A 24,671-nucleotide genomic window follows, 5' to 3' on the forward strand; every position below is an offset into this window, starting at 1 on the left:
TACTGATGATCGAGTGGACTGATAGGGCGGTAGTTGGCCAGGTTGAATTTGTGCTGTTTCGGGTGTACACGTCATACCTAACTGATTTTCCACCAAAGTTGTAGCTGTACTCATTGGGACACGTTGATTGGTGGTGTCTCAGAGGGATATGTAAAAACTTTAGAACAAATCATTATTACGATGAAGGAAGTCACAACCTTCCATTCAGAAAAACACCCTTCTGCTGCTGCCCTTTGCCTTCTGTGACCCGAGCCAGTTCTGTACCCATCTTACCACCTTACCTCTGATCCCGTGTAACTTCACCTTTTGTACCAGTCTGCCATGAGGCACCTCATCAAAGGCTTCACTGAAGTCCATGTAAAGAACATCCACCTCCCTCCCCTCATCAATCATCTTTGTCACCTCCTCAAAAAACCCAAATCAAATTAGTGAGGTACGACCTCCCCTGCACAAAATCATGCCGTCTATCGCTTATGAGTCTATTTGTTTCCAAATAGGTATAAATCCTGTCCCTGAGAATTCTCGCCAATAATTTACTTGCTACTGACGTGAGGCTCACCGGTTGGCTACAGAAGATTTTGACCAACGAAAGAATGGGTGTTGGTACAAAGAAGCCATTTTTAAACTTATCTTTAAAATATTTTGAGTCCCAACAATGAAGATATGAACGGAGGAGCGACTGCCTCCCCCCCCCCCAGGAGAGCGCAGGGTGCGACAAGCGGCGGCCCGGACAAGCAGCGGGGACCGACCTCCTGCCCCCCCCCCCCACACACACACCGGCGGCAACCACCACGAGGCAGAACAAAGATGGACTCCCGACCAGGAGCCTCTCTCTCTCTCGACCCTGGGTGAGTGAGGGAAAAGGAAGAAAAAAAGAACTTTTGCAAAAACAAAACTTTGTAAAGAAAACTTTTGGAGAGAAAGGGGTGGGAGAGAATTTCTTTTTTCACTTATTTTTTTCTCACCCAAAACAAAGTCTCCTGAAAAGAATTTTATAAAAGAGGAAAAATAAAGTGGTAAAGGAGAGAAGGGAGGGGGAAAGAAAAAGGGAAGAAACAAAATAAGGGGGGGGGGGGAAGTAAAGGGGGGGAAAAAAGAAGAAAAAAAGGAAGGGAAGGAGGGGGAAAATAAATGCCAGAAGGGAACCAAAGCAGAGGGAGAAGGGGCACCCAAGGCAGACGGGGCAATGGGCGAGCCAGTTCAGACGAGCTAATCAGCGCACAAAGCGGCGGAACAGAAGTATCGCCGCATCAAAAAGAACTGGGCAGACAGGTGTGTTCTCCCCCTGGGCCAGGGGGAAACTGGAAGTCTTTGCCGAGGCGCTGAGGGAACATCAGCAGGTAAACAAGGCAGAGGCTAGGGCAGACATAGAGTCCGCAGTGCAGGCAGCAATGGCCAAGTCCCTGACGGAGGTGCAGCATGCCCTGGGCAGAGCAGGGGAGAAACTGGAAGCCCAAGAGGCGACCATTGAGGAGCTCGAGAAAGCAGCGACTGACATGAGCGACCGGATCACGGCCCTGGAGAGGGAGGTGGCGAGACTGGGCATAACACAGGGGAGCCTGAAGGGCAGAGTGGATGACCAGGAAAACCGCTTGAGAAGGCAAAATGTCAGGATAGTGGGCCTACCAGAAGGGATCGAGGGTAGAAACCCCACGACATACGTGGCCGAGATGCTGGGCAACTTAGTGGGGAGGAAAACCTTTCCCAACCCACCAGAAATGGACAGAGCACACCAGTCGCTGCGCCCAAAGCCCAAGGCAGGGGACCACCCGAGAGCAGTTATAGCTAAACTGCACCGGTACCAAGACAGGGAAACAATCCTGCGCTGGGCCAGGAAAACAGAACCTGCAAATGGGAAGGACACTCCATTAGAATTTACGAGGACATTGGGGCAGACCTAGCCAGGAGACGGGCCGAATTCAATAGAGCAAAAGCAGCACTTCACAAGAGCAACGTGCGTTTTGGTATGCCGTACCCAGCGAAACTCTGCGTCACATACCAAGAAAGAGAATACTTCTTTACAGCCCCCGCCGAAGAAAACAAGTTTGTTGAGGAACACGGGCTGGAAAACCAGCAGCTAGGGTAGAAATAAGGGGCCTCTGGCAAGGGGCAACAACATGCTGACAGGGGGGGGGGGGGGGGGCGAGGCAACGCCAGGCCCCCCCGCCACGGCGAGCGCGCCCTGAACAAAGAGCAAACCACTGCCCGAGAGACCGCCTCAGGTAGGAAACCAGGCCCCAGCACGAGGTAACGAGAGTAGCGGAGAAGGGAGAGCAAGCAGGAGGAGTGCAGGGTAGGATAGGGGAAGAGCGGGCAGAAAAGCGCAGAGGCCAGGCAGGCGAGAAGCGAGACAGTAACTCTCGATAGGGTGGCCATCGCACTAACAGGAAATCTAGCGCCGGGGGCATGCAACAAAGCAGGGCCGCAGCACGTCCCCAACTGGGGGGAAGGCGCCAGGCAGAGGGTGGGGGGGGGGGGGGGGGGGGGGGGGGGGGGGGGAAATCACTCAACAGAGGCGGGAGAGTAAACGGGGATAGGAACAGGGCAAAGAGGGACAAAGGATGGGTATACGGAAGGGGGGGGGGGGAAAACACAGGGAAGGAGGGGCAAACAAGGCTAGAAAAGGAATAGGGCTACAAAGTGCCACAACCAAGGGCTCGAAACAAGGAATCACTGCAAGCACCCACCCAGTACGGTCTCTGGGCGAAGGGAGATCCCAGAGTGCATGGGATTACCAGCGTGGCGGATGCACAGTGGACGGCCATGTCGGGTGCCCCCGGAACAAAGGGAAATCCCAGAGCGCAGGGACCCGACCGCATGGAGAGAGCAGTGACAGCGGTCATCCTGGACTGCCGCCTAACAAAGGGAAACCCTGGAGGGCAGGGGCGCGTCCACCAGATAAGTATGGTTAATCCCACAGGAGTGAGGGGGCAGACGCCCCCCACCTAGATAGTCACCTGGAACACAAGGGGATTCAACGGTGAAGAGATCGAGAGTCCTCCCCCACCTCGGAAATATGAGGGCCGACATAGTCTTCCTTCAAGAGACACACCTGAGAGAGCAGGACCGACTGTGGGTAAGAAAGGGCTGGGTGGACAAACCTACCATTCCTGCTATGGCACAGGAGCCAGGGTGGTGGCGATACTGATCAGCAAGAGGATGATATTTAGGGCGACAAAGACGGTTACAGACCCGGGGGGACGGTACGTCATGGTCAGCGGGGCCCTGGATGGGGCACCAGTAGTACGAGTTAATGTGTACGCACCCAACTGGGACAACACGAGCTGTGGGGGGGACACTTCAACGGTGTACAGGACCCAAAGACAAGACGATCAAACACCAAAACGGGGAAAACCTCAAGCATGGCAAGGGAACTCAGTCACTTTATGGAGCAGATGGGAGGGTGGAGCCCTGGAGGTTCGCCTACCCAGGGGAGAAGGAATTCTCCTTCTTCTCCCAGTACACAACGTTCCCGGCGGACTTCAACTAAACATTTGCGACAGCACTGGCCCCGAACCTGCGGGAGATGTTCACAGACTCGCTAGCTAAGGGCACACTGCCACCCAGACTAGCACAGGCCTCACTCTCGCTGATACCCAAGGAAGGCAATTGACTGCTTTGTGGTGGGGAAAACGGTCCTTCCGGGGATAGACAAAGTGGAATACTCCGCAATTGGGATATCAGACCACGCACCACACTACATGGACGTGAGGCTGGAGACAGGCAGGGCCCAACGCCCCACATACTAGCTGACAAGGCCTTCAACGAAAGGATATCGCGGGCCATAGCAGAGTACACAGAGAACAACCAGAACGGGGAGGCACACCAGCTGAGAAAGCAGGCAGCCACCAGAGAAATTGCACAAATCAGGGATACCAGAGGCACGTTAGAAACAGAACCAGAAAAGATCAACAAAACCTTCAAGGCCTTCTACCAAGGGCTGTACACCTCAGAGCCTCCAATGGGGGAATCCGGGATGAAACGGTTCCTTGATGGACTGGACGTTTCAGTCGTGGGGGAGGACAGAAAACGGGGCTTGGAAGCACCACTAGCACTGGGAAGAGATCATGGACAGCATTAGCTCCATGCAGGCGGGGAGGCGCTGGGACCCGATGACAGCTCTGGCCCCGCACCTGCGGGAGATGTTCACAGACTCGCTAGCTAGGGGCACACTGCCACCCAGACTAGCACAGGCCTCAATCTCGCTGATACCCAAGAAAGACAAAGACCCAATGGAATGTGGGTCATACAGACCCATCTCACTGCTGAACGCAGATGCCAAAATACTGGCCAAAATCCTAGCCAAAAGGCTAGAAGACTGTGAACCAGAGGTGGTCGCAGAGAACCAGACGGGATTTGTCAAAGGTAGACAGCTAACCTCGAACATCAGGCGCCTGCTGAACGTGATAATGACCCATCCGGGGAGAAAACACCAGAGGTGATCGTCTCCCTAGATGCAGAAAAGGCCTTCGACAGCATCGAATGGAAATACCTCAGAGGTACTGGAGCGGTTTGGGCTTGGAACAGGGTTCACCTCCTAGGTAAAGCTCCGATACAACGCTCCCATGGCGAGCGTACGGACCAACAATACCAACTCCTGATACTTCCAGCTGCACAGGGGCACCAGACAAGGATGCCCACTGTCCCCGCTGCTGTTTGCTCTGGCGACCGAACCACTAGCAATCGTGCTCAGAGCAGCAAAAAGCTGGAGGGGGATCCGAAGGGGAGGCAGTGAGTGAGGATTGAACAAACGAATGTTATATAAAATAGTTAGTTCAAATATTAGTTATAATAATGTAGATGTGAGCCAGTCTGATAGTAGTGAGTTCACAAAGGGACAAAGGGATTCATAAAGCATGGCAAGGATGGAGAAGAGGATGCTGGGTAACAAGAGGCCCAGGGTTAAGGAATGCGAAGTGAGCCAATCAGGATATATGGCCAGGTCAGGAGGTGTATAGGATGACCTATGGGATTCTTGTATGTGAAACATGATGCCATTTGAATGAGATTTGTAAAGATTTCTTTGTCTCCGATAGCACTCGGTTCTGGAGCTCCAGGAGACCGCTTGTGTGTTCTGAATCTCTGTGGAGCGAATCAGCCTTGCAAGTTGGTTAAAAATAAATAATACTATACCTACAAATCCATTCGAGTTTTATTGAGGCCAGACTGAAGGGGTAAAGAATTCAATATTGTCATGAGCACAGAGTCTCACTCTATGCAGATGACCTTTTCCTCTACATTTTGGACCCACAGAGCAGCATGGACGGAATCATCGCGCTCCAGAAAGAGTTTGGCGCCTTCTCGGGCTACAAACTCAACATGAGCAAAAGCGAGATCTTCCCAGTACACCCACAGGTAGGGGGGCAGCACTATTGGGACTGCCGTTTAAACAAGCCCGACACAAATTCTGCTACCTGGGGATCCAAATAGACCATGCCTGGAAAGGGATCCACAAATGGAACCTCACCAGTCCTGACGGAGGAAGTAAATAAGGACCTGCAAAGATGGAACACACTCCCGCTCTCCCTCGCGGGGGGAGTCCAAACGATCAAAATGAACGTAGTGCCCAGGTACCTCTTCCTACTTAGATCCGTTCCGATCTACATCCCCCAAGGTCTTTTTCAAAGCGCTGGACAAACTAATCATGGCGTTCGTATGGGGGGGGGGGAGGGAAGAGAGAATGCTAGTATCCCAAACAAGGTAATACAAAAAACAAAATCCAGGGGGCGGGGTGCTAACCCTCCCAAACCTACAATTCTACCACTGGGAGGCGACAGCCGAGCGAATAAGGAGCCAGAAGCCAAGGGGTACGCGCGGAAGAGGCCTCCTGCATGGGGACCTCCCTCCGGGCCCTCGCCACGGCAGCACTCCCATCCCACCAAAAACACTCCAGCAGCCTGGAGGTGATAGCCACCCTCCAATCCTGGAACCAACTACGGCAGCAATTTGGCCTGACCAAAATGTTGGACAATGTTCCCATCTGCAACAACCATAGGTTCACACCAGCACTGACTGATGCCACCTTCAGATGGTGGGGGGCAGGACAGAGGGACACTGACAGTCAGGGACCTATACACGGATGGCAGGATCGCAACACTGGACGAACTGACAGAAATTCCAGCTAGCCAGGGGAACGAGCTAAGGTATCTAGAGCTCAAAAACTTCCTACAAAAGGAGACAAGGACGTACCCACAACCGCCACGACAGAATTACTGGACGCATACTAGATAAAGTAAACTGTAGTGACATGTATGACCGACTGATAGAAAGGGGCCAACACTATACTGGACGCAACAAGAAATGGGAGGAGGAACTGGGAATTGAGATAGGATGGGGACTCTGGAGCGAAGCACTGCATAGGGTCAACTCCACATCCACTGGAGCCACCGAGTTGGCCACTTCCCGACTTAAAATGGAGAACCGCAAAGGCTGAAGGGAAATTCAGCCAACACAGGCAAAGACTAGCAAATACAGAAATCATGTATATTGGAACCTGCAAAACAACCAGACAGCACCAAAACCAGCAGCCATCTGTATAGTAATGTAGCAGCCATCTACATAGTAATGCGCGATTCCCAGGCACAATGGCAACAGTTAAGGTAAACAAAGCCAAGCCAGACTCCTCGGCGCCAGCAGGAGCCAAGACAAAGGAAGGCCAACAGACACTTAGGGATCACCCAGCGATCAGGGAACCGCTCCAGCATTGGACAAATCGATCCAAGTGATTGGAAAGTAGTCCAATCACTTGGAACCAGGTACGGGGTCCGCCCCGAAGGGCGGGAAGCCCCTGGGAAGGGAACTATAAAGCAAAGCCCCCCAAGTTCAAATCGTCCTTCTTTGACAGGGTCACTCAGCAACTTGAACCAACCCTGGAGTGAACTGCCCAAGCTGCCGCTCCAAGCAAGTAAGTCTCAAGTCAACTCTCGCTGCGAGATAGGCGCTCCTAGCTACCAGTCCATACCAGCTTTTGAATTCCGTAGACTCAGAACCTGAACGAAAAGCCATTTGTTCCCCATTACCTGGTGGGTCAGTCCGAAGCTAAGTATAGGCCTGTTAGTGATAGAAATAGCCTAGAAAGTAGTTTATGCATGAGTAGCGATTTACTGTGTATAATAAATGTGTATGGATTTGAATCTTACGAATTGGTGTGTTGAGTTATTGATCATTACTTGAACTTGAACCTTGTGGCGGTATCATAAAGATACCTGGCGACTCTAGAGCAAAGGTTAAACAAACAGAGCAAATTACGATTTAAGAGCCAACCAAAAGTTAGCAACACCACGTACACAAGGCTCAGCCTGACACAACTAAAAGTGGTACATAGAGCCCACTTAACAAGAACCCGTATGAGTAGGTTCTTCCCGGAGGTGGAGGATAGATGTGAACGGTGCCAAGGAGGCCCGGCCAACCACGCCCACATGTTCTGGTCCTTGCCCCAGACTTGCAGGGTACTGGACCGCCTTCTTCGAGGCAATGCCCGAAAGTGGCGGTCTTCGGGGTTTCAGACCAGCCAGATCTATTCCTGGGGAGGAGGGCGGACGCCCCTTGCCTTTGCCTCCCTTATTGCCCGCCGTAGAATCCTGTTTGGCTGGTGGTCAGCAGCACCACCCAACGCTGCAGACTAGCTGTCCGACCTCTCGGAATCTCTCCAAATGGAGAAAATCAAATTCGTCATCAGAGGGTCAGACGACGACTTCCACAGAACGTGGGAGCCATTCACGCAATTTTTCCAGGACCTGTTTGTGGCCAACGAACAAGTGGAAGAATAGCCAGGTAGCCAAGAATCAGAGGAAAGTAGCTAAAGCATGAGAGGGAGAGACAGACTGGGAGAGTGGGGGGGGGGGGGGGGGGGGGGGGGGGGGGCGGGGAGACAGCTAAAACTAAGAGGAAAGAAAGGCGAACCACAAGGGGGGGGGAGAAAAGAGAAAGAGAGGGAAGAGACAGGGGACAAGAGGAGAACCAGGGAGGTGGGGGGAGGCAGGGAAATGAGAGCCGGAAGGAAGGCACGCGATACAATAACAAACTTGGCATCGCCAGGAGCAGGGAACAAGGAGAATAAAGACAAAAGACGGGAGGAACGGCAGAAGCGGAGGTGAGCACGAGGCGGCAGCGAGATCCTTCCGGGAGAAGCAAGCGACAACACCAAACCCATTTGAGTATTGCCCACTGTAATAGTTTCTCCGGCACCCAAATGTATATTTACCTCCCCAGTCTCCACCCCTCCTCCCCCCCCACCCCACCGTCACCTACCTATGTTTTGTAAATAATTTTGCCAGGTGTACAGAGTTGCTGCTGTTGAACTGGGGCACAATACCCTACCAGTTATTCTATTTTATTTTTATTATTAATTATTTTCTTTGGTATGTTTGGGTGTGCCCTTCGCTTCTATACACACATCTATATATACACGTTTCGTATCCTGTGTACATAACGGTAAATATACTTTGTTCAAACACCCAATAAAAAACATTTATTTTAAAAAAACAAAGATGGTGACAATATAACTATGGACTTAACAGACATTCTGTGTGCAGCTTAAAGATGAGAAAGCTAGACTCGGACACTAAGATTCAATAGCTGGATTCAGCACAGGCGGTTTAAGAAAATTCACCCGTGCGTGACAATGAGGAATCTTATTTTGCAGGTGGACTTTGGACTATAATTATTTGTAAGAAATCTTTCAAAAACTATTGTAAATAGTAATTTTTTCATCTTAAAACTGAACATGCAGTATGCTGTTGGACTTGTGAAAATCATTGTTAATGAAGGAGCAGATTATTGTGCATTGTGCATGCTTAGGATGGTTTAAAAATGTATAACATATTGTAACTTGTTATACGTAAACAGCAAATAAGAAATGCATCACACTGGCGATGCATCTTCTGGAGTAGTTGTGACAGACATCTAGTTCATGGGCCATGCTAATATTTTAGAGATGTCTAGTTTGGGAAAATTATGATAGTAAAGGTGGTTTCAGAGACTGCCAGTTCACAAGGTGACTCATGTATTTTTACTAGAGTCAATGTAGAATCAATCATAAACTAGAAGGTGGGCTTATAGCTGGAGATATGATGTCTGCAATGGTTACACAAGTGTGTAGTTAGTCCAGAGAGATATTTTGTTTTGGGAGTCAAGAGCTAAATTAGTTGAAAAGCATTCAGCAACCCCGGAAAGGAAATCTGTTATGGAGATGGGTGAAACGTAAACTTCTCTATGTTTGGTAGGAGGGGGAATTTGTTAAAGTTCAGACCTTGAGTGGTTTGCAGTTCACAGAGAAACCATGCGAGTCGCCAGCATGTTTTCCAGGCAAGTAGGGCTCAGAGAAGTCTTGGTGGGGGTGGGTGGAGATACGGTCACGCATTCTGTGCAGAAAATAGTTTGGGCTCAGAGGCGCCTTGGGAGCCGTTTATTGCTCAATGCAATAAAACTGCAGATCAGAGACATCCAGGCGCAGTGACAACTTGTGAAGCTAGTGGTCCGCAAAAGAGTTGGAAGTGTGTGCAGAATTAGAGGCAGAAGTAGCTTTGTGAATCCTGTGGAAGCAACCTCAGAAAGAAATTGAACCATAAGGAAGTGAATAGTTATTGACACAGTCAGAGTCAAGTTGGCTTTTGAGGGAATTCAGAGGCTAGATCGTCCAAAGCCTTCATGGCGGAGAAAGATTTTTTAATAATAATTTGTGACTCATGGTAGACATAAACATCTGGGCGGTTGCTGAGAATTCTGTGAATCTGTCTTGCTGCATCTGCCATTTAATGCGGTCAACTGTAAAGGGAGGTGGAATCATCAGTTCCAAAAGTTAAATAAATCAGGAGTACCAAGTTTATTGGGGTCTTCAGATATTTGCTCAATGACCTCGCTTTTGCCTAGTCCTGGTCAGTTTGGCTCTCTTCAGTACATTATCAATATGCTTTGAATGGTGTACAACATCAGGGCAGTGGAACATAATTTACAATATGCAACTAAAGAACCCTAAATTATTTATTTTTTATATACATATATATCAAAAGAGAAAATGCTGGAAAATCTCAGCAGGGAATCCATACCTTTCTCTTAGCTCCTTTGCCGCCGTCGCATTTGTTCCGATGATGCCACTTTCCAAAAGTGGTGCTTCGGAAATGTGTTCCTACTTTTTCAACCGCTGTTTCGCACCACAATTGTTGATGGGGCTCCATCTCCCACGCCACTACCCTCAACCTCTCCCAGAACAAGGGTAGAGACCCCTCGTTCTCACATTTTACCCCACCAACCTCAGTATGCATAATCCTCCACCATTTCCACCAATTCCAGCGTGATGCCACCACCAAACAGAACTTCCCTTCAGTACCTCTGTGAGCATTCCGCAGACAGTTCCCTCCGGGATAATCTAGTTCACTCTTCCACCATACCCAACACCTCTCCCATCACCCATGGCATCTTTTCTGTGCAATCGCCCCTTTACCTCTTTCTTGCCTAACATCCCAGGCCCAAAACACTCATTCCAGGTTAAGCAGCGCTTCACTTGCACCTCTTTTGTTGCTCCCAATGTGGTCTCCTCTATATCGGAGTGACCAAATGTAGACCGGGCGATTGCTTTGCTGAGCACCTTCGGTCTGTGTGCATTCAGAACCCTGACTTTCCCGTTGCTTGCCATTTTAACACAAGACCCTGCTCCCATGCCCACATTTTGTCCTTTGCCTGCTGCAATGCCCCAGTGAAGCTCAATGCAAACTGGAGTAGCTCTCATCTTCCGATTCGACACGCTACAGCCTTCCGGTCTCAACATCGAATTCAACAACCTCCGATTATTAGCTCTACCCCACCTCGACCCCTTTGTTTTCATTCCATTCATTTGAACTGTCTTTTGCCTTTTATTTCTTTCTATATTCTCCTGCTCTTTCCCCTATTTTATCCCTCCTTTCCTTACCTTTTCTTCCACGTTTTCTCATTTTATCTCTTTCTCTCCGCCCCCCCCCCCCCCCCCCCCCCATCTAAACCTTTCACAGCTTACCCTCGGATTTTAGTTTCCCTGCTGTTTGGCCTTTCACACCTTTTATTCTCTCTGGGGACTGCCATTAGAACTCTTTATCCTTGGTTTCTGTGGCTATGACTCATCTTTCTTTCCCTCACCCTACAGTATAAATATCTCCCACTTTCTGTGTCATTTAGCTTTGACAAAGGGTCATCTGGACTCAAAACATTGGCCCTTTTCTCTCTTTACAGATGCCGCCATGACAAGAAAATTATCAAAAGTACAGTACAAGCTAAAACTGAACATTTGTGCATGGTCATAGGATCTTCTTGCAAGTCTATTCTCAAAACAGATTTAATGGACTTTATCAAGTCCAAAACTGCAATTTAATACCAGGATTCCAATGAAAAGTGAATACCATTGGAACACCAAGATTACATTACAGTGGCATTCTGTACAACTGTTAATGTCTCGATGGCTAGATTCAACAGTAGAAATGTTCAAAAACTATTGGGTAGAATATTCCATTGCATCTGGTCCCAAAAAACATTTAAACAAAGAAATACAGAAAATGCTGGAAGTAGGGGGAGCATCTATAAACATACATCCATCCTTTACAAAATACTGACGCTTGTATTTGCTTCCAGCAGATTGTTAATTACATTATGCAAACTGTTTCAGGACAAACTTAATGGGAAAATGTAATTTCCAATTCATCACCAACGGCATTTGCGAATGGTATTTGTAAAACTACCAACTGTGCATGTCCAATATGGAGACGAACTGAGACATGTTAAAAGAAAACGCCCTTAACCAACAAGCGTAGACACAAGGTTGTCCAAGGCTCTAATTTGTTCACAACTGCAAGTTTTACAATGCTTGACACCGGGTTTATTTAACTTACCTTCGTTTTGCACGATCTGTGATCATACACAAGCTATGCTTTACACACTCACAAAACGAAGAAACCCTGCATGCCCATTTCAGTTACAATATTACAATTACTAGCAAGAACAGGCTCTCCTTTCGAAGCTCTAGTAATGCGACCATACGTTCTTAAGTGTATCCCATTTATACCGAACTTGTAGCAGTAGCAATCGGGTACTCGGTGTACCAAACTGTACCGTTGCTTTAGTTACAACTAAATAGAAGATTCACAATTAACTAAATTCCACAATAGTAAAAGTCGCCATTGACTGCTTTCCTCTTTTGACGGGGAGAGCTGAATGGTGGTGATTTAAACTGAAGATCGCCACAACTCAGGCGAGGGGCAAGGCTGAGAATACCACAATACGGAATATGCGGAATTATAAATTCTTCTTAAATTTTGCATACGGAAATTTCATATTTTATCTGAGCTTACTACTAACTCAATTGCGTGTTGTGTAAACTGGCACCAAATTGTTCGAATTCTGTTTGAAATATATTGATTAACTGATCTGGACAGCGATAAAACTTAAAATATCCATGTCTACGAAGAAGTAGGCCATAAACATCACGCATTTATGCGACTTAAATCATCGCTGAATGTTTCTAAGCCTGTAGTTTGCCGGTGTAATATCGGCGCGTAACTAACTCATTTCGTCGTTGTGTGAAAGATAAAAAATATTTATTTTCCGAAATGAGATTAGAATGGGCATGCAGAAAGATAGCCATTGAATGTTCCCATACATTCAGAAAAAATAAAAATAACATTCAACCGTAATCGTTTTAAACCCCCGGCTATCTTCCCCTCCCAACAATCTAATAAATAAACCAGGCGACTCTGAACGATGTTATATTTCAATACGTTTACTCAACAAATGAATAAACTGCTAGAGTAGAAGGCAAATGAACATCTACATTCTCCAGCGGCGTGTTTCTGGCACCACCTTCAATTATTGCCACTTTACTCGTTACAGAGGACAGATAAAACAACGAGAATTAAAAGTCAGGCGGATCTACTGTAGGCCTCTGCACCTCAAGGTCCGACTCCCATTCATGGAGAGAAAAACGTAATCGGCATTTTGCAGCCATTTCGTTTGCAAGTAGCAGGCGAGCGGAACCGGACAAGAATTTACAGACGAGAGCCGCGCTATCGCGGTGGTTATTACCGTTCAGTTCTCGTTTCTTGTTTGTTAAAATGCGATAATGGCGTCCTTCCTCGCGAGAGAATCCCTTCCACACAGCAACGGCCTGCGCCGGGGGACACAAGATGGCGGCGCTGGGCCGCGCGGGCGCGCAAACTGCTGCCTCGCGCACACGTTCTCTTCCTCTGCCCAATTGTCTATTAATCGCCATCACGGGCGGAGGCGGGGGGTGGGGGGGAAAGACTTCGCGAGCGGCTGCCGACGGCCAGTTCCTCACGGGAACCCCTTCCTCGCCACACGTTTAATGCCGAATTTATTCATAATATCGCTGATAATCTTATCGTCCGTCAGAAAGTAGTTTTCAACCACCCGCCCTTTACATTTTTATAAATTAACTCCAGGAAAACCAAGGAGGGTCAGAAAACAGTCCCGCTGTGCTTTTTTAAAAAAAGTCCGGATCCCTGCACTGTCTCCAGCTGACCAGTTTAAACGGGTGAAAATTGGCATTTGCTGTTTTATTACGTTTCTTTTAATCGCGCGCGCGTTGTGTATGTGACTGAACGGAGCGGACGCAACTGAAAGGCCGGACAATTTCTAATTAATATTTACAGCTAAATATAATTTTATTAATATTTGCGCTTTTGGTCATTTTTAAGTCTCTCCGTCAGATTCTGAAAAGCAGAAAATTTGAATTTCGATTGGGAGTTTTTTGCTGACTAATCATCAAACTGAATATCCTCACCAGTTCAGTTCGATGAGTTGCTTTCATTACTTTCAGTGCTCTTAGTTATTAACATCAGACAATCAAAAGGTGTTCAGTAGAACCATAGAAAATATACGGTACAGAAAGAGGCTATTCAGGTCAAGTGTCTACCCAAAAAAAGGGAACTAGCCGCTCATTTTTATCCTATTTTCCAGCATCTGGTCCTTCCTATACCGTTGTGGTCGCAGCACTTTAGATAGAGAACCAGGTACTTTTAAAATGAGTGAAACGTTTCAGTCTCAACCACCAACTTAGGCAGTGAATTCCAGAGCACCAAAAGTCTCCTCTAACTCCTTCTACCAATCACCTTGGTAATTGATCCCTTCACTAGGGGAAACAAGTCTTTCCTGTGATCCCACCCTATTTTGACCCCTCAGAATTTTGTGCATCTCAATTAGGTCACCTTAGACGCCTCTGAAGGAAAACGTTTACGCTTTTGGTAATTTTTGGCTAGCCAATCATTTCTCATAGCTGCAATTTTTAAGCCTTGACAATATTCTTGTAAATCTTTGCGCTCCAGAGCAATTATATCCTTCCTGTTATGTAGTCATTTGTGAGTTGGACAACAACCCCTTGATTTGATTTATTATTGTCACATGTATTAGTATACAGTGAAAAGTATTGTTTCTTGCATGCTATAAAGGCTTGCAATTTTCAAGGAGCACATATAATATGGTATAAGAAGTGAATCATCATGATTTGAGTGGATTTTAACACTCGTTTGGATTGGGGCATGTCAGTTGTAAGACAGACAACAAATGTACAAAACATCAGAGGATAATTATGCCCGGTAGTATACCAGTAGGAAATATTTAAGCGCAGTTTTACGCAAACGTTTGATCTGCTGGGGCTTGGCCACTAATGTTCTTGTCGGGTGGTCTGATTTATATTACAAGGAACATCTGGATTTGTTTGTCAGGTTGCCGAGGTACAGTGAAAAGTATTTTCCTGTGTGTAGCTCAAACAGATAATTTAGTACATGAAAAGAATATGTAATAAGGCAACACAAGGTATACAATGTAAATACATAGACACAAGCATCAGGTGAAGCATACAGGAGTGTAGTATTAATCAGATCAGTCCATAAGAGGGTCGGTTAGGAGTCTGGTAACAGCGGGGAAGAAGCTGTTTTTGAATCTGTTAGTGCGTGTTCTCAGACTTCTGTCTGAGATCTCCTGCCCGATGGAAGAAGTTCGAAGAGTGAGTAAGCCGGGTGGGAGGGGTCTTTGATTATGCTGCCCGCTTTCCAGCGGGAGGTATAGACAGTCCAAGAATAGGAGGCGGGTTTGTGTGATGGACTGGGCAATGTTCACAACTCTCTGAAGTTTCTTATGGTCTTGTGCCGAGCAGTTGCCGTACCAGACTGTGATGCAGCCAGATAGGATGCTTTCTATGGTGCATCTGTAAAAGTTGGTAAGAGTCAATGTGGACATGCTGAATTTCCTTTGTTTCATGAGGAAGTATTGGCACTGTTGTGCTTTCTTGGTGGTACATCGATGTGGGTGGACCAGGACAGATTTTTGATGATGTGCATACCTCGGAATTTGAAGCTGTCAACCATCTCCACCTTGGCACCATTGATGCAGACAGGGGTGTGTAGAAAACTTTGCTTCCTGAAGTCAATGACCAGCGCTTTAGTTTTGCTGGCATTGAGGGAGGGATTGTTGTCGTTACACCACTACATTAGGTTCTCTATCTCCCTCCTGTATTCTGACGCGTCGTTATTCGAGATTCGACCCACTATGGCCCTGTAGATGGAGCCAAATTTTGCCTTGTAGTCGTGTATAGGCAGTATAGTAGGGGGCTAAGTACACAATCTTGTGGGGCCCCGGTATTGAGGACTATTGTAGAACGACTCATTAACATTAACTGTGGGTCAAATACGTGCAGACTGTCTGTGCGGAGTCTGCACATCCTCACCGTGTGTGCGTGGGTTTCCTCCGGGTGGTCCGGTTTCCTCCCACAGTCCAAAGATGTGCAGGTTAGGTGGATTGACCATGATAAATTGCCCTTAGTGTCCAAAATTGCCCTTAGTGTTGGGTGGGGTTACTAGGTTATGGGGATAGGGTGGAGGTGTTGACCTTGGGTGGGTGCTCTTTCCAAGAGCCGGTGCAGACTCGATGGGCCGAATGGCCTCCATCTGCACTGTAAATTCTATGACAAAACAGCAGATGAATAACAGTATTAACACAAAACAACCCCTCTTCCAGCTCCCTTGCGGAGCCCCGATATTGAGGACTATCGTGGAACGATTTATTAACATTAGCTGCGGGTCAAATATATACAAAACAGCAGATGAATAACAGTATTAACATGCACAAGCAACTCACTTCCAGCTCCCTAGTCAGTCTGAGGTCACCTGACTCTTAACATTCACTTACATCCTAATAAGACTCCTAATGGTCAGTCGGTGAATTACAACACAAGATATCACTACATCCCCTTTCCTTTGAAGGAATAAATTAATACATTATCATCAGTATATTGACATGTGATATCATTAGCCTGTGAGTCTTGTGTAGCACGGTAGCACAATGGTTATCACTGTTGCTTCACAGCACCAGGGTCCCTGGTTCCATTCCCTCTTGGGTCACTGTGCGGAGTCTGCACGTTCTCCCCATGTCTGCGTGGGTTTCCTCCGAGTGCTCCGGTTTCCTCCCACAAGTCCCAAACGGCGTGCATGTTGGGTGAATTGGACATTCTGAATTCTCCCTCTGTGTATCTGAACAGGCGCCGAATGTGGTGACTCAGAGATTTGCACATTAACTTCATAACCCTGCATGCATCTGGAGCTTTGTGACAAAGGGGGAGGGGTCAAAGTGAGCAGCCAATCCCACAACATGGAGGCTATCAGCTGGTTGATGACAAGAACTTGAGCCCTGTAAGACAGCACTCTTTAGCAGTCCTGCCCAGTATTTCAAGCAAGCAGTGACTCTGGCCTTCAGCTCTTGCCAGTTAGCCAGTAAGGATTCCTCAGCCCGGCAAAGATGAACTCCCAAACGGAGGAGGCTGGTCCTGTTCCAGGTGAAAGGCCTGAGCTCCTCTGGGTGAGGGTCCATCTGCCACGGACTGATCAGGAGTCCGGAACACTTCGCTCAGTTTATCCCAGCAGAGGACACAGTGGAGTAGACAGCCTGGCATTCTCACATCCTCCACAAGTCAGCAGGGTCGGTGAACATGATGAGCGCGTCATCAGCGTAAGCCGAAAGGACCACTCCAATGCCCAGCCCGTGCAGAACCAGTCCTCCTCCGCAGGAGGCGTAGAAAAGGCTCCACGCAAAAAGAATAGAGTTGGCCAGTTAAGGGGCATCCCTGACAAACTCCTCTCCCAAAGCAAAGGGGCGCCATCAGGGGCTCATTAACATTCACGAGACACTCTGCGGCAGTGTACAGAAGTCAGATCCTGAACATGAATGCTTGCAGAATAAATATTTGTGATCCACCCCGTCGAGCGCTTTCTCCTGATCAAGGGACAGGAAGGCGCTCAACAGACCAGTCCTCTGGGAATGATGGGACCAGATGGATGTTGTCATGGATTGTGCGGCCAGGGATCGTGTAGGACTGGTTAGGGTGAATCATGTGGTCCCGCACGGTGCCAAGGCGCAAACACATCGTCTTGGCGAAGATTTTGTAGTACGTGCTGAGGAGAGAGAGATCTGTCGCCAGTTTTTAAGGTGGTGGAGATTTTCCCCTCTTTGGCAGCATGGTAATGGCCCTGCGCCATTAGAGGGCCATCTCACCAGTTGCGATACTTCTCCCAGGACCCCATGGAGTCACTCCCCAGAACGTCCAAAACGCCCTGATGAACTCCACGGTCTGCCCGTCCAGCCCTACAGATTTGCCCCTGGAAATGCTGTTGAGGACGCCGGTCAGCTCCTACAGGCTAAGAAGGGGCATCAAGCTTCCTGCTCCCCTCTGGGCTGACCTGTGGTGGGTCCTCCCACAAAACTCAACAAGAATCCTCGCCAGATGGATCCGGAGAGTAAAGTGCACTGTAGTAGCTTCTGATTTGGGCCCTGACTTCATCGGCTCTGAGACAAGGGGCCCATCATCGGCCAGCAGCGTAAGGAGCTGCTGACTGATTCCGCGCCATTTTTCTAGCGAGTAGAAGAAGGGGAGCTGCAGTCCATGTCCGCAAAGATCTAGATCCGCAACCTCGCGTACGGGCCACGGGACACGACAAGCTGCAGATCCCACAGCGCATTCTTCTCTCTGTTCACCAGCCGCAGGGCCAGGTCCTCATTGGGCTGACCGAGGCGTGACTCCAGGTCAAACACCTTCTCCAACTTCTCGACCCTGGATTTCCGCTTCTTTGCCGTCCCCTTCCATATTCCAGACAGAAGGTACACATGTGAGTCTTGCCCACACCCCACCATAACCTCAAGGAAGGGAAGCCTCCCCGCTTCCTTTTCCAGCCGGCCCAGAAGCGACAAAACAAGCCCGGGAACCACTCGTCCTCCATCAGCAGGTTGTTAAAGTGCCAGTCTGCAGACCGCGACTGAACACGAGACAGGGCGAGCCCGCCCACACCAGACAGTGATCCGAACACGGCACCTACTGCACAAAGGCCGTTGAGACGCAGGGCAGGTATGCCCTTGAAACTTAAAGGCAGTCGATTCTGGGTGTACTGACCCCAGGTCTTACAAAGATGAAGATGCTGGAGTCAGGATGGGAGTGTCCGCTGGACATCCACCAAGTCAAAGAACAAGACCAGGTTCCTTAACTTCACCATCGCATGAGAGCCGCACTGGGTACCGAGGCGGTCCTTTGTCCCGAGGCTGTAATTGAAATCCCCACCCCAACGACTATGCACTCACCCACGGCGATGCTGCCAAGACGAGTGGGCACTTGCTCAAAGAAAGTCATCTGCTGCTGGCCAGTCTGCCCTGGGGAGCACAGACATTCACAAAGTGAAGTACCTTGACCTCACGGCCGTCAGGTGCAGAAACCGACCTGGTACAGGCTCCTTGACCCCCAAGTTCTCCAGCTGAAAATGTGGGGCCAACAAGATAGCTACCCCACCTAAATGTGAAGTCAGGTGACTTATGTAGAACCCTCGTCACCACTCCAGGTGCTACATGGCTTCATCTCCCGGAGCGGTGTGAACTACTTCCCGTCCCGGAGGACCGAGAAGTTCTGAAAGCTGCAAAGCTGTCCATGCTGCCGTTAATGTTGAGGCTGGCTATGGTCCCCTCCATGTCAGCAGTAAGGTGCCACTTTCCTCCATCACCTTTTTAGTCCTCGGAGGAAGGAGAGGAGCGCATGTCCCTCCGCTCACTTTGGAGTCCGGCAAAGATAAAAATTAAGCCAGCCCTTCGCAGTCCCATCAGGGTCACCCGCCTCTTTAGCCTAGACACGGGAAGACATAATGAGTAGCACCATGTCCGACCACAGGTCGAGGGCTAGCTGCCCTTGGTCTCGGTGTCCGCAGTTTGCACATAGAAAATCCTAGATTTCCCCGAGGGGTAGATGGGCAACGCAATGTTGAGCATGAGGGCATCCACCGCCATGCTACAGATGGATTCAAAATCATCCCGTGCCCCCACCACCACCACCACCACCACCAAGCAGATGTTCGCCTCTGGGTAGTCACCGCCTAGGACCATGTCTCCTGCCACATGAGAATGAGGCGCCTGGCATCAGAGGTTGGGCGGAGAGGGGGGTCCTCCATGCCACCACTGCCCAATGACCCTGAGGTCAGGGAGCCGCCTCCAGCGTCGTGAAAACAAATGCCGCCAAGGTGCAAAATTGCACCAGGTGGAATGAGCAGTCGGGAGTCCTGCTCGCACCCGGCCCCGAGGCATCCTGCTCAGGGCGGGCGGGGGGGGGGGGCAACACTCTGCCCCGGGATCATGATTAGTCGATTTAAGCACAAGTTCGGGGTCGCACGCATCACTGCCACCCCTCTTGCTGACTCACGTTGACGCCAGGCCCAGTAACCGGCACTAAAAAAATAAAAAATAATCACTTATTGTCACAAGTAGACTTCAATGAAGTTACTGTGAAAAGCCCCTAGTCGCCACATTCCGGCGCCTGTTCGGGGAGGCTGGTACGGGAATTGAACCCGCGCTGCTGGCCTTGTTCTGCATTACAAGCCAGCTGTTTAGCCCACTGTGCACCAGCACTAAGACGTCAATGGGCCCTGGATGAGATGGGGCAAGGTGCATCAGCTGCCCCCTGAGCTGGTGTTCTGAGGCGTGGCGTTCTCTAGGCCGACAGGGTCGGGGGTGTCTGGGGCCGATCCTTGCCTTGTTTATTTTACGCGTTTGCGGCCTGGCGGAACATTCTCTCCTCCACGCTGGCATCCGAGGTGTCAGTAGGTGATGTGGCCTCCCCTCGCACGGGTGCGGTAGTAATATCAGTGGAGGGAGAGTGGGCAGCAGCCTTGATGTTCGTGGCGGCTTTGGAGGCGGAGTAATTCTTCCCCACGTGCATCACTTTCTCGCAGGCATGGCACCGCACGCCATACACAGACCATAAAAATGGTAAGTCTCCCTTGATGGGAGACTTCGAATCCCCCCTCTAATACCTCCTCCACGGCCAGGCGGATGAAAGCCTGGTTCTGGAAGAAGTAGATTTGCCTGAGGGGGGGCATCCTTCAGGCCAAGAGGGAGCAGCGGCACCTCGGAACGCACCTCCCTTAGTAGATGGAGGTGGGGGAGGAGGAGCTCAGTACGGAGGTAGGGCGCGACATTTGAAAGTAGGACCCTCTTGGTGGCTTCAAGATGGTGCACCGGCAGGTAGGTCACGTCCAGCACAAGCCCCTTCTTCAGGGCGAGGTGGATCGCCCGCTCGGCCCTCAGGAAAAACACGACTTTTCCGTACATGCGCGAGGCGGCTACAATGGCCGAAGAGCCGACGGCCCTGGCCATTGCGCAAATGCGCGCTTCTATGGTCATGGTGGGGTGAGCGTAGCACTTGACCGCCACGTTAGCAACCAGAATGGTGGCAGGACTGCGGCTGTAGTGGAGGCCAAGGAGCCTACCAGCCCCACATAGGTGACTTTACACTGCCCCGCCACCGGCATACATGGAGTGGCCATTAGGGCAAGTGCCACGTCTACCCTGATGTGGACTTTGTCATGTCGGTAGTATTAAAATAGATGGGGAGGATTAGTGAAGTGGGAAAATGCATTCCCTCCCAGGAAGATAAATGGAGGAACAAGAAAAGGAAGGGTGAGAGAGCCAGGGACACAGCGGGAGGAGGAGGGTGAGGCACCATGGGTGGGTTGGTGCCTGAGATTGGAGACTTCTGTGAAGCTGGGGGTGGGAATATAGGAGAGCGAAAGTAGATCTTCAGCCCGGGAGGGGCCCAGCAAATACACAGTCTGTACTCCCAGCCTAAGACGACCACACTGATGGAAAGTAGGTGCTGGTGTGCGAGGTCTTCAGCCCGGAAGGGGCCCAGCAAACACAGCATCTACTGGATCCCCGAGCCCTGGGACAAGTACACCTGATAAAGGCTTTATCCTCACTGAAGGTAGTTGTTTTCTTTTTAATTTAGAGTACCCAATTCTTTTTTCCCAATTAAGGGGCAATTTAGCATGGCCAGTCCGCCTAGCCTGTTCATCTTTGGGTTGTGGGGGTGAAACCCACGCAAATACTGGGAGAATGTGCAAACTCCACACAGACAGTGACTCAGAGCGAGATCGAACCTGGGACCTCAGCGCCGTGAGGCAGCAGTGCTACCCACTGTGCCACCGTGCTGCCCTGTTTTTTTTAATTTTGAGTACCCAATTCTTTTTTTTTTCCAATTAAGGGGCAATTTAGAATGGTCAATCTACCTAACCTGCACATCTTTTTGGGTTGTGGCGGTGAAACCCACACAGACATGGGGAGAATGTGCAAACTCCACACGGACAGTCACCCAGAGCTGGGATTTGAACCCGGGTCCTCAGCGCCGCAGAAGATAGTTGTAGATGGGTGGGAGGACCGAGCCGGGCAAGGCCCTCAGCCTGGGAGGAGCCCAGCAAACAAGATGCCCAGAGGGCTCCACTCTCACCTTGGTCTTGAAGTCCGCCTTCTCCTTCTCTTCTCCTTCCTGTCTTCCTTCCTGTATTCCCTCCTTTCTCCAGTCAACTCAGCAGCAAATAGCATTGGGAACAGGTAGCAAACTGATGAGCAGCAGCAACAGAGAGAGAGAGCAACAGCAGCAGCCAGTCTCCACGACAGCAACGACTTCACAACTCCAAAGTCTGCATTCGGAATCCCTGCTTCAGATAGGTAATGGTAAATTTCCTGTTAGTGCCCAAAGTTGTGTGGGTTACTTGGGGTTGCAGGGGTAGGGTGGGGAGTGAGCCTAGGTGTGGTGCTCTCTTGGAGGCTTGATGCAGACTTGATGTGCTGAATGCCTCCTGGAGTGTAGGGTTTCTATGGATTTTGTTCCTCACCTAAGTACTCATTTTGCACAGGAGCCAGGACACAAAACTTGTCTACAACTTTGCACAGGACATCAATTCTGTAGGTTCGTATGTCATGGCTTTTAATTTTCCAATGCCTGCTCCTATGGACATGAAAGGAGGTTTGTAAGGAGACTTGCACTTTTTCCTGTCTCAATGGCAGAATTATGAGATTGCCACAGAGTTGGACAACATTGTTCAGAAGCTGGTGGACAAGTAGTTATCAGAACTTTTTAAGGATTTTATTTGTGAGGGTAAAGTTTACTCTTGTACAAGGTGGAGTAGGTAAGGAGATGAAGATCTTCTGGGATATTGGAACAGTCAGTCTTTAATGGTGAGAGACAAGGTGATATGTGGTTTGGAAGGCAACTTGCCGGAAAAGGTGGAAAAATGTGACAATGGTGAGAACTTTAGTGTGCCCCTATGTAAGGTAAGGTTAGAGTGTCGAATGAGAATTTGTAGTGGGAATGATAGAAAAAATAAATTTTTTAGGGGAACAATTTATCCTGGGTAATGATATAGCTGGACCACAAATGCGAGAGCAGCCTACAACCAGGGTTCAACAGCCAGTGGAAAGTCAAACAGAGATGTTGCAAGAAGTATATCCGGGAGTGTTTCATGATTGTGTGGTAATCTGATCACAAAGCCACAGGCTGAGACAGGAGGAAGAGAACTTGAGGAGTACCGATTGGGAGACTGAGATTGAATTACGAGGAACCATATTTGATCAAATGGTTAGTGAAGAACAAGAACAGGTGGAAAATGAAGCAGATGTTTGTAGTTCTAGCAAGTTGGTTGAATTACAACAAAAAGATTCAGAGTTAAAGAAGGTATACCAGAAAGCATATACGGAAATGAAATCTGAGTGTATACCGGAATGTTATTATATTCAAAATAATGAATGAGAAAATGAAGACCTTGACATATTCAAGCAGATGAGAAACAGGCAGAAGCTCATCAAGTGGTATTAGCGGTGGGTTATAGAAAGGAGCTTTTGCCGGTAGCGCATCAGGTTCCAGTAGGGGATCATTTACGGGTGAGAAAGACTCAAGCAAAAATACAAAGAACCTTTTATTAGTCTGGACTGCATAAGGATGCAGTTGAGTTTTGCCGTACATGTCGCACATGTCAGGGAACCCTCAGGTGGTAATCAAACCAGCACCTTTAATATCTCATATTCCCGCATTCGAGGAACCATTAAAAGCAAGATTTAGTGGGCCTTATCAAATCAAAAGTAAGCTAAGCGAGGTGAATCATTTGATCAGAATGCCAGACAGAAGGAGGACTCGCAGAGTGTGTCAGGTTAAAAATGCTCCAAAAATATTTTGATAGAGAAGGAAAGAAGGAGGAAGTGTGAGCTGTTGTAACTCGGGGAGAAGAGATAAATCCAGGCAATTCTGAAATTAACGTAGTTAAACAAGATGTAGCTATCAGAAATGCTGTTCCCATTAAACAGCATACATGCAATCTCTATCCACAAACGACAGTGCAGGTACAAACAGAGGTGGCTGATTTACGTAAACTCAAAGCAGAAAATCTCAGCAGTGTTACTAAAGGACAAAAGGCCAAGAAACAACTTGCATCGGAACTTCATCCAGCAGGAGACATCGATGATGATTACACAGAAAAGAAAGATGGCTTGGAGAGGCAGATTCAGAAGAAAACTGGGATCCAGCATCATGAACTGCAACATACCAATAATCATCGGCATGAGATTGAAGAGGATCCACAACTATGTCATCAAGGGAGTGAACTAATCACAAGGCAGCAGGCTGTAATGAAAGAAACTGCAGGAACTATGGAGTTCCAAAAGCAGTCAAATTCCTATCATAATGGTAACACAGGAAGTGATGACACTAGAATCTGGTCAGGAGGAACAGATGAAGGACTAAAGCTATCTCACAGAGAGCATTGTCCATGATGGAATATGGAATCTGGAGGCTGAAGAGCTGGTACTAATGTAGCCAGAATAGTCAAAAAACATTTCACTGTGCAATGACTGGTGTTTGACATTGTCCAAATGCACCAGCCGCCACCAACAGACAGCAAAAGAAGCAGGACACAAAACCATTGATAAATGTGACAAACTGATGATGAATGAATCACCAGTCTGTTGTACAATCAGGTAGACACAAACTTTGCTAGTAAAGCTAGGCAACTGCATATAACTGAATTATTGATGATGTTTTGTTGTGGAAATGTATGGAAATTGTCACCGAGACCACATTTAGATCTGATATTACCAGGACTACTTGGACAGAACTGACCGCAAAGGTTTTCAAAAGAAAAAATGATTGCTAATGCCCTGTCACAACTGTGACATGGGAAAAGACTACAACGGACTATATTCATGTGATGTTAGCTTGTTTAAAAGTGAAAAGAAAAATGTACCGTATAGAATGTAAACTGTATGTAATCTTAAGAAATATTTAGAATTGGAAGGATCGAGTCATGATAGAGAAATATTAGGAACGTGGGTCCAGAAATGGG

At 48.6% G+C, this 24,671-nt stretch overlaps 2 protein-coding genes across 4 annotated transcripts in view; one reads left to right on the top strand and one right to left on the bottom strand.

Annotated features, from left to right (window-relative positions):
• banp (BTG3 associated nuclear protein) overlaps window positions 1-13,201 on the bottom strand; it is a 314,498-nt gene extending 301,297 nt beyond the window's left edge. For 2 of the 3 annotated variants that reach the window (XM_072518077.1, XM_072518074.1), the window contains exon 1: window positions 13,045-13,201. The gene's annotated coding sequence lies outside the window, so the exon portion shown is untranslated. Of the gene's footprint in view, window positions 1-11,855; window positions 12,008-13,044 lie in introns of those variants that run through there. The other variant, XM_072518076.1, reaches the window with a different exon arrangement.
• Window positions 13,202-13,354: 153 nt separating this feature from the next.
• Window positions 13,355-24,671, top strand: part of ca5a (carbonic anhydrase Va) — a 132,195-nt gene continuing 120,878 nt past the window's right edge. The window contains exon 1 of the mRNA XM_072518080.1: window positions 13,355-13,513. The gene's annotated coding sequence lies outside the window, so the exon portion shown is untranslated. The remainder of the gene's footprint in view (window positions 13,514-24,671) is intronic.

This window comes from Scyliorhinus torazame, chromosome 10 (genome assembly GCF_047496885.1).
Source record: "Scyliorhinus torazame isolate Kashiwa2021f chromosome 10, sScyTor2.1, whole genome shotgun sequence".
In the NCBI taxonomy this organism is placed as follows: Eukaryota; Metazoa; Chordata; class Chondrichthyes; order Carcharhiniformes; family Scyliorhinidae; genus Scyliorhinus; species Scyliorhinus torazame.